At 51.3% G+C, this 8495-nt stretch overlaps 1 long non-coding RNA gene across 1 annotated transcript; it reads right to left on the reverse strand.

Annotated features, from left to right (window-relative positions):
- Positions 1-703: 703 nt before the first annotated feature.
- LOC116755308 lies at positions 704-1779 on the reverse strand. The gene is made up of 3 exons (XR_004350318.1): positions 1518-1779; positions 1352-1391; positions 704-1081 (listed from the first exon to the last, which is right to left on the reverse strand). It is a non-coding gene; the product is annotated as an uncharacterized LOC116755308 (long non-coding RNA).
- Between the last annotated feature and the right edge of the window lie 6716 nt (positions 1780-8495).

The raw sequence follows: 8495 nt of genomic DNA on the forward strand, positions 1-8495 counted from the left end.
GCTGCACGGTGCGTTACCACTAGGTGCGCCCCAGCCGCTCGGCCGGGAAGGAGAAGCCCTTCAACTGGGCTCCGCGCGCCTCCGTACCGGGTGCAGGAAAGGCCCCCGGCCCGGCCCCCTACCCGCCTCCTCTCCGCGCCCCCCCCCGCCCCTCCCCGCGCCGGCTCCGCGGGTCCTTCCTCCGCCGCCCGGTGCGGAGAGAAAGCGGGCGGCGGCAGATTTGCCCCGGTGGCACCGAAGCCACAAGCCTGCCCGTAATTGCAAAGCAAACAAGGCTGAAATATTGGATTGGTCTCAATCGTGACAAGATCTACGCTTTTGCCGCCAATTTGTTTGTGCAGCTCTATTTAAAGGCCCTTGATTGAGGAAATGTTGAAAATAGCGGGGAGGGTTCCCTAATGAGACCTCGGGAGGGAAGCTGGGGGGGGAGGGGCGCCGTTAACCCCTTCCTGCCCGCCTCGGGCGAAAAGCCCCGGAGCTGAGCGGGGTTAGAAGGGGGAGCAGAGGTCCGTCCCATCCCGCCCCGCGCTGTGACCTCCCGCCCGCCGCGGCCTAAACTCGGCCCGCGCTCGCATCTCCCCCACGCGCCGGCGGCCCACGCGGTTGGGGCCCCGAGGCCCGGTGGCGCCCTCCGGCGCGACCCGGCCCTGGTTGTCGGGCTGGGGGTCGCGGCGGCTGGAAGTCAAGGCGAGACACGCAAGAGGAAGGAAGAGAAAACACATTTATTGCGCGCAGCCTGTGCGTCCGGCGTCCATCCCCGCGCGCGCCTTGATCTCATTCATCTTTCATGCGCATCCTCGCGGCCGGCGTAGCTACCCCATTGCTCAGATGCGGAAACCAAGGCTTAGAGAGACCAGTCCGCGGCGTCCGCCCGGCCAGCTGTTGCTCCACAGCTCAGGAGGCGGAGGGGCCAGGAGAGACCAGGCCGGACTGGGTCCCCGCTCTCCATCCCACGCCGGCGATGCGGAGCCCTCGGACGCGCGGTCCAGCCGAGGAGCCTTCCCCTGCTTCTCCCGAGGGCTTGGAGATGAAGGTCTGTGCCCTTCGGGACGACGTCCGCCTCCACCGCTAGTTTTGGTCGCTTTCAAAACAAAGAAAATTGCAATCCGATTGCAACTGGGATACGCAGAATTCACCAGATTTCTCTGTCATCCTTTATACAAGTTGTTTAAGCACCTACTGGGTACAGTGCCTCGATTGGGCTCTCAGGAAACCCACAGTCACAGGAGGGGAAAGATGTGTGCCCAGAGATCGACCGGAGAGCAGATGGGGGTTGGGGGAGAGGGCATCAGAACGGAGTTCAGAAGAAGGGAGACCTGATTTGCGGGAGCAGAGAGAAGGAAAGCCGTACCTGGAAAGGCTTCCTGGAGGAGGTGGCATTTACTCTGGGCCTAGAAGAAACCAGGAAGTGTGGATTCTTTAACATGGGAGAGACATGGGTTGTTTGCCAGCTCCGCTGGCAAGTCGAGGGGTGCCAGACACAGCTGAGGACAATGTAGGGGTCACACTTTCGTCACCTGCTGATCCCCCAGCTGCCCCTCTGACTTGGAGAACTTGAGTCGATCGAGTCCTGAGCAATAAGTTCCAGTCTCTCTTAGGACTGAAAACCTAGGGCTTGCAGATGACACCAGCGGCTAGACTTTGACCTTTCAGGAGCCCTGGACTTGGGCCAAAAGGGACTGTTAAGGGCAGGCAGGGGCAGGAAAATGGCACTGGGGCACTCTCCCCAGGGCTCTTATTAGAGCTCCACGTTCCCAGGCTTTTCCCAGAGGGATGTGGTCAGAGATGTACCTTGGCCAATCAGAAGTTTATCTTTCTGGAGTCACAGCCAAAGGTAGACTGGGCAAATGGAGACCCCGTGGGGGGGGGGGGCAGGGAGAACTGGCTTCGTTGGTACTTCCCCAAGAATGATCTGTGCCTTCTGTCAGCAAAACAAAAAAAGCATCAGTCATCCGCATCTAGTGGAGTCTCTCAATGTGTTTTGAATGGAATTCTGCTTTTTCTGTATGCAACCAATTCCTTCGTTTGAAGTTGGATGCTTTGCAATAAGAATGCAATTCCATTTTTTGTTCCTCGAGGTTTTGGCCTGTGTTAACTTAAGTGGGCACTCACACAAGTATTAAAAGGAAATCCATTCTCTCCTGGAAAATGAAACAAAGTCTCGCCTCTCCAATCACACTGCAGATATATAATCTGTAACAACAAATTCGCCTCCTGGTGCTGCGCATTTCCAGCAAGCATCCTGCCTTCTCTGTTTATGTTATAACTTTTCTGCCTGCAATTATTTTTATTTTAATTTTTTGTCACTTTAACAGAATCCAGAGCCTTTTCCTTTAATGTTTTGTACACAACATGTTCATTTGGATAAGATGTCCTTTCCTATCCTCTTTTAGCTTGCCTTTCCTTGTGTAGCATTCTGTATCGGGAGTTTCTAATATTTCTCTCTCTCTCTCTTTTAAGAACTTGTCCCTGTCTTGCTTTATTTGTTTGTGTGAAATATAGTTTGAAAGGAGATCAGAGAGAGCAGGAGGGGTTTGTAATAAGAGAATGACCGAATGACCCAAAGGCTGATTATCTGTCATTAACTGGAGACTCGGTGTACCCAAATTACCAGGGAAACCTCAGTCTGCCGGATCCAGAAAGGCAAGCTGGAATGCGGGGCTGAACAGGCTCGTGGCGTTGCAAATGAAGACACTTTGCCAACACATTTTCTTAAGGAGGTTTCCTTCAAAACTCAGCTCAGCTTCAGTGGACAAATGTTTTAGATTCTGACAGGTTGTACACAGGTTAAAAAAAAAAATCTCTGCTGAAAGACTACCTTCAGCGTTTCTGGAACGAACTTCCCTGTGTTGTTTCGTTAGGAGCAAAATTGCAGTTAATTGTCTAAGCTCCAGAGAATATTGAGAAGTCAAGCCAAGCTGCTTTTGATCTGCTGAACCCAAGCCTTGTAAACATTGAGGTTTGCCATTAATATCGACAATAAAACGGTTTCTTTTTGTTAACCTGAAACCCAGCCATCATGGCGAGCCCTCGTCTAGAAGCAAAGGCCCTGGAAGAAACTAGCAAGGGTTTGAAAGCAACTGCCAGGGCTAGAGAAATCTATCTCTGTGAATTTGCAAAGGAGGCTTCAGAACTGGAATGCGAGCCACACTGCAGTTAGAACTGGGAAGGCACCGGGGCTTCCAGACACAAACAGACCCTTCAGTCACTTGAGTGGTTTGTCCGAAGCCCTGCACTTTAAGCTACCATTTGCTTTCATATTTTATCCTGAACCGCAGACTGTATTGCAGACTAGTTGAAGTCTATTCCTTACCATTTCCTTAGAGCGTGTATGCAAAATTACAATTACTTCCTCTTCTGCATGTTGAATGCTCTCCTCCCGGCTTGGAAGAAAATATTGCTTGTGTGTGTAGGTGATTTGATTGAAACAAGAATGTGAGTGAGTAGTTGACATAGATCCTGTGAGGTGTATTTTCTTACACCACTTCTGCTCTAAACTCCATCTATATTTTACTACAAAGTAGCGAAGATCAGATTTATCATACCTCTTAGGACCACCATAATGACACTAGTAACACTTCCCATGTATATATACATCATGCCACCCAGAGTGAGGCCCCTTCATGTGCATTATCTCTTGTTCCCTTCAGTCTGAGTAAGGATTTTAGCTTTACAGACACATGTGGCTACCTGGCAAAGGTTCCCCCTTATCAATAAAGACCCTCCAGAGCAGCAGCACATTTGCCAGTTAATGTGAAGATCTAGTCATTGATTATTTGGAGAAAATGCAAATTCCCACCACCCATCATAGTGGACATTAAGATGTTTCTTGTACAGTGTACACCTTAATTATTGTACACAATGTTATATGTCAGTCATATTTCAATTTTTAAAAATCTTTTTCTAAAGGACTTTATTTAAGGATGAGCCAGTGTCTTATTCACCACTTTCAGGTTCTGTGACACCAAAACCCCTATAAATCCAAACATTGCAGGAAGGCAAATTAGAAGCAAGGGAAGGAGAGAAAGGGGAAGGAGGTAGAGAGGGAAAGGAAGGTAGAAAGGGAGGAGAGAAGAGAGAAAGAGAGAGAGAGGGGCTAAATGCGGGGGGAGGGTGTGTTACAAGCACCCAGCAAGTTCCAATTTTCTCCACTGACTTAACTGTTTCCTGATCAACACGGAGCAATCAGCCCCTCCAGAGTCATCACTGCAACTGGATCAGCCCCTCCCCACCCTGTCGCCACAGATCTGTTCGGATGGGAAAAGAGGAGGGACAAGGGCTCACTCACCAAATACCCCAGGCCCACCCCAAGATCCAACAAGAAAATGCTCATGAGAAATGAAACCTCCGAAGAGCCAAGGGCAGCTCTTCCTGCCCTTCATTTCTGAAACAGACGTGAGTCCGATCAAACTTGATTCTGCTTTGTAGATGTGTACTTCGAGCACCACCACGTTTCTGGGGCCACCGTCACTCGCCAAAAGGTACACAAGAAAGGGAGGGACCACAAAACCCCAGTTAGGGGAGACTCTTTCTGCCACTTCAGACAATATGTCTGGTTCTAGATTGTCCTAGAGGTTCTGGGGCTAAGTGGCCAGCAGGTACAATGACTCAACCCCACCCTCTGACAGACAGAAATGCAGAGCAATTAAGGCGTCACAAGAAGCACATCCTTGGAGCAGGTGAGGCTGGGGTGACATCTTCAAGAACACACTGCTTTTGCTGCCACTCTCTGGGTTTCATGTTCTTTCCGGGCCTCTTAGCACGTTCTGGGGTTCACCTCACAGAAGAGCATTATAGATACTTAAAGGAATGCCCAGAGTCACTTCCACTACGTTGGTTAAGAAAATAAGGGAAAACGAGATTTGAAAGACGCTGAAGGGAATTGAGCCATAATTCCCGTAAACATAAAATGTGTGTTTATGGCCCTCTGGCCTGGTTATTTTCAGGTCCAGTTTATTTTGAGTTCTCATGAGCAAAACACAAGATACAAACTGCCCTTGCTTTTGAAATAATAAATACCTCGAAAAGATCTGTATTTTCCCTAAAAACAGACTGAAGTTTTTAAGAAAATATTTAGTTTAAACCAGATTTATTTTAAAAGTAATATCTCACAAGACCAGAACGTCTGCAAGGGAGTGTGCAACCATTCCCGTGCCCTTTGACTCCCTTTCAGGGGAAGGGGTAGGAGTGAGGGAAAAGAGACAGGAGACACGGGCCCAGAATAAATGTTGGACCCCAGTCCTGTCTGCTTAGCTGAAGGAGGCAGATGTAATGTGAAGCACAGTGGGTACACCATCAGCTACAAGGATCGCAAACATCATCCCCAGCCCCCGTCCTGTGAAACAGTCTCCCCGCCTAGGTAAGGCTGGTTGCAGCTCAGCTCAGGGCCTCAGAAAAGGGGAAGATGTTAGCACGCCCTCATCCTTGCAGGATTCCTCCTGCAGGCACCCCAGGCGGCCCTCAGCCCGCATCTTCTCAGCTGCTCAGTGGTCCTCAGCCTGAATCCTGTCACCTCCCCTGGAGTACTCGGAATGCATGCCCTTTGGGGAGCAGCACACCAGAGGCCACACTAGTACAGACCAGGATGGGGTCCCTGGGCTGATAACTAAGCCAGGAACTTCCCCCTCCTCCTTTACTTTTCCCACTTTCCCCTCCATCACCACCACTACCACCAGCTCCATCAGTAGCCCCTCAGAAGGCACAGGCCACCTAAACTGGGGGCAAACCTGAGACGGCATCTTTGCCTCACAGCTTTCCAAAGGAGCAGACTAATCCAGCATCCCACTAGACCCGGAGCAAAATGTCCCAAAGACAGCACTAACAGAAAAAAGTGGACTCTGTTGTGCTTTCAGAGTGGAACTCAGCCAGTTAGGGACCCTAGAATTCTCCCATTTGTCCCCTGCCTCCAAGCCCCCTTTCTAGGGCTGCAGCCTCTGCATTTTGGCCTTTGGAGATTCATGAAGCCCTAGACCCTCGGATCACATTAATTAACTGAGCATGACACTGTCAATGAGAACGGATGTTCAGATTAGCATCTTTTATGCCTTTTTTCTGTCCCATGTTGTCCATCTCTTCTATCACTTGCCAGGCTCTCTGGGACCACGAAGGGGTTTGTCCATTTTTTGTTTCAATGAAAAGAGCATGGGAAAGGCTGAAAGTGGCAAGTTCTCATGCCTTTCCCATGGAGGCCCCTCGCCTCTGGTGGACACTGCATCCCAGTCCCCTGCTCAGCCCTCTGCCTGGCCTCTTCCTCCTCCTTTCAATTCCCCAAACTCCCCCTGGCCTGAAAGCAGCTTGCATCTACTTTCCCTGCATTTTTATCTGTTCCCAGCCAGGGTGCAATCATCTTACTTTGTCTACCTGCTCCCAAGGCCTAGATGTGTTTTTATAAACAGACTTTTTAAAAATGTATCAAATGTCAGAGGATTGAACTACCAGTATTTACACATTTAGGGTTGGCCTCCCCTGGTGAAAATGTAAACAGAACCCTGACCACACTACCTATATTCTTTCCTTGAAGAACAAGGTCTTTAAAAGACTCTCCTTGTGCTCAAAACTGCAGACCTACCCAAGGTGGGGGTTCGAAGCTATAGGTGGCTATTTTGTTCTGAGCCCCAAGGGCACTTACCAACCAGTCTGGTTTCAGCTACTCCCCACCTCCTGTCCTCTGCCTTAACACCTCTGCTGGGGGCATCCAGGGAAACTGACCTCTTGCTGAAGGGACTGAATGGGCCGTCATGAGGACTTCCCAGACTGGATTTCTACGATCCTCCCTGGGTTCCTTTCCCTCTCCTGCAGCCCAGCCACCTAAAATCTAAAACATGTTTCCCAAAGCTGTTGCCCAGGGTTCTGGGGTTAGTGGCTGGCGGCTGCCCCAATCCCTGGCAGCTCAGGAGTTGGGTACCCCCCAACCCCGCCCTCTATTCGTGCTGACCTGGCCTTCCATCCCCAACCGTGTACCCCGCAAAACGCACGCAGCAGGCAAGAAAAGGACTGTGCTCGCTGAGTCCTTTGGATGGGACTCCCTTTGTGGCCTGGGGCCTGACTCCGCCTGCCTGCCAGAGACGACGCCCAAGGTAGTGTAGTTGGTCTCCCCTGGGCGACCCTCACCAGGCCCAGCGGCAAGTCCCAGGCTCAGCGCGGGCTCCTGCACACTCCGCGTGGGCTCCCTCTAATTTACGGCCCGCGGGCTCCTGTAGACACCCTTTTCCACACCATCCCTTTGGGCGGAATCCTCAGCTACACATCAGCCTCCCCTTGCGGCTCCTGGCCAAGCCCCGGGGATCATTTCAGTTCCTGCCACCGTCCACCACCACCCCCCAACCTCCTGCGAGCTTTCTGGAGACGCTCACGCCGCTCGGGGCGCCGCGGCCCCGGTACCCTGCGGCCGGGTGACTTACAAGTGGAGATCCATTTTCGGTTATAATGCGTTCAAGATCACCAAGGCCAGCAGTCTAAACATCCACGAGCCGTCCTCCCGGCCTGCCTCTTAAACTGGTGTTTAATGGTTCCCCTCCAATAACTAAACCTGCTTTCCACAGATGCCCGCTTTTATGGGAGAGGCAGGAATGCCGAGATGTATTTATATGTTTGTTCATAAAAACTGGAAAATAAGCTCAGAACACGCTGTAAAAAATATTCAGTTACTTACCAGACAGGCTAGTTAAACCAGGGGAACACCGATACCGGCCACACAACAAATTCGGGGAATCGAGGTGTCTGCGCTTTGAAATAGCTCAAGGTCTTCCTTCGCTGGGGCTGGTGTCCCTGAAGAACATGGAAGTAAGAATATTTATAATCGGCTTGGCCGTCGGTCCCGGGGTCTCCACCATGATCTCCAAAAGCAGCCACAATAACATGAGCTACCCAAGACGGCCCTGGCCTGGGTAACGTGATGGTGGGTAAGTCCAGCGACGCTGAGGCGGGCGTTTCCAGACCGTGCCCAGGTCAAAGCTGCAGCCGTGCCCCGCCGCGCCCCGCGCCCCGGGCCCGGGGCCCAGCGCCCGCCTGGGCTGGAGACGCGCCTCCGTGGGGACCGCCCGCCGCCTCTGCTCCCGGCCCCGCACGGAACTGCGCCCGCTGCCTTCTGGTTTTCTTGCCTCGGTTACCTACAAAACACTTCGAAAAGCAATATCTGCTTCCTTTTTTTTTTTTTTTTTTTTTTTACCAGAAAAGAAAGCGGAGTGATACCGTACCTGGTTTAAGATTCTTCGATATTTGAGACTTGGGGGGAAAATATTTTAATAGTGAAGCATCTGTTAAACACTTGCATTAACCTCCGGCTGATAAAAAAGTTTTTTTAACCCTCCCCCCCTCGTTTTAATTATCTTCTGGTTATGAAGGGGCAACCAATCCTGGATGAGGACCTCGGCAATTAGCAAGGAGAACATCAAAAAGTTTTATCGCAGAGAGCGCGAGGCGCCGCCCCCGCCGCCCCGGGATTGGCGTGAGGAGCCTCTGACGACATATATTAACCCGAGCGGCCCTAAAGATGT

The sequence above is a fragment of the Phocoena sinus genome, chromosome 6 (genome assembly GCF_008692025.1).
Source record: "Phocoena sinus isolate mPhoSin1 chromosome 6, mPhoSin1.pri, whole genome shotgun sequence".
Classification (NCBI taxonomy): Eukaryota; Metazoa; Chordata; class Mammalia; order Artiodactyla; family Phocoenidae; genus Phocoena; species Phocoena sinus.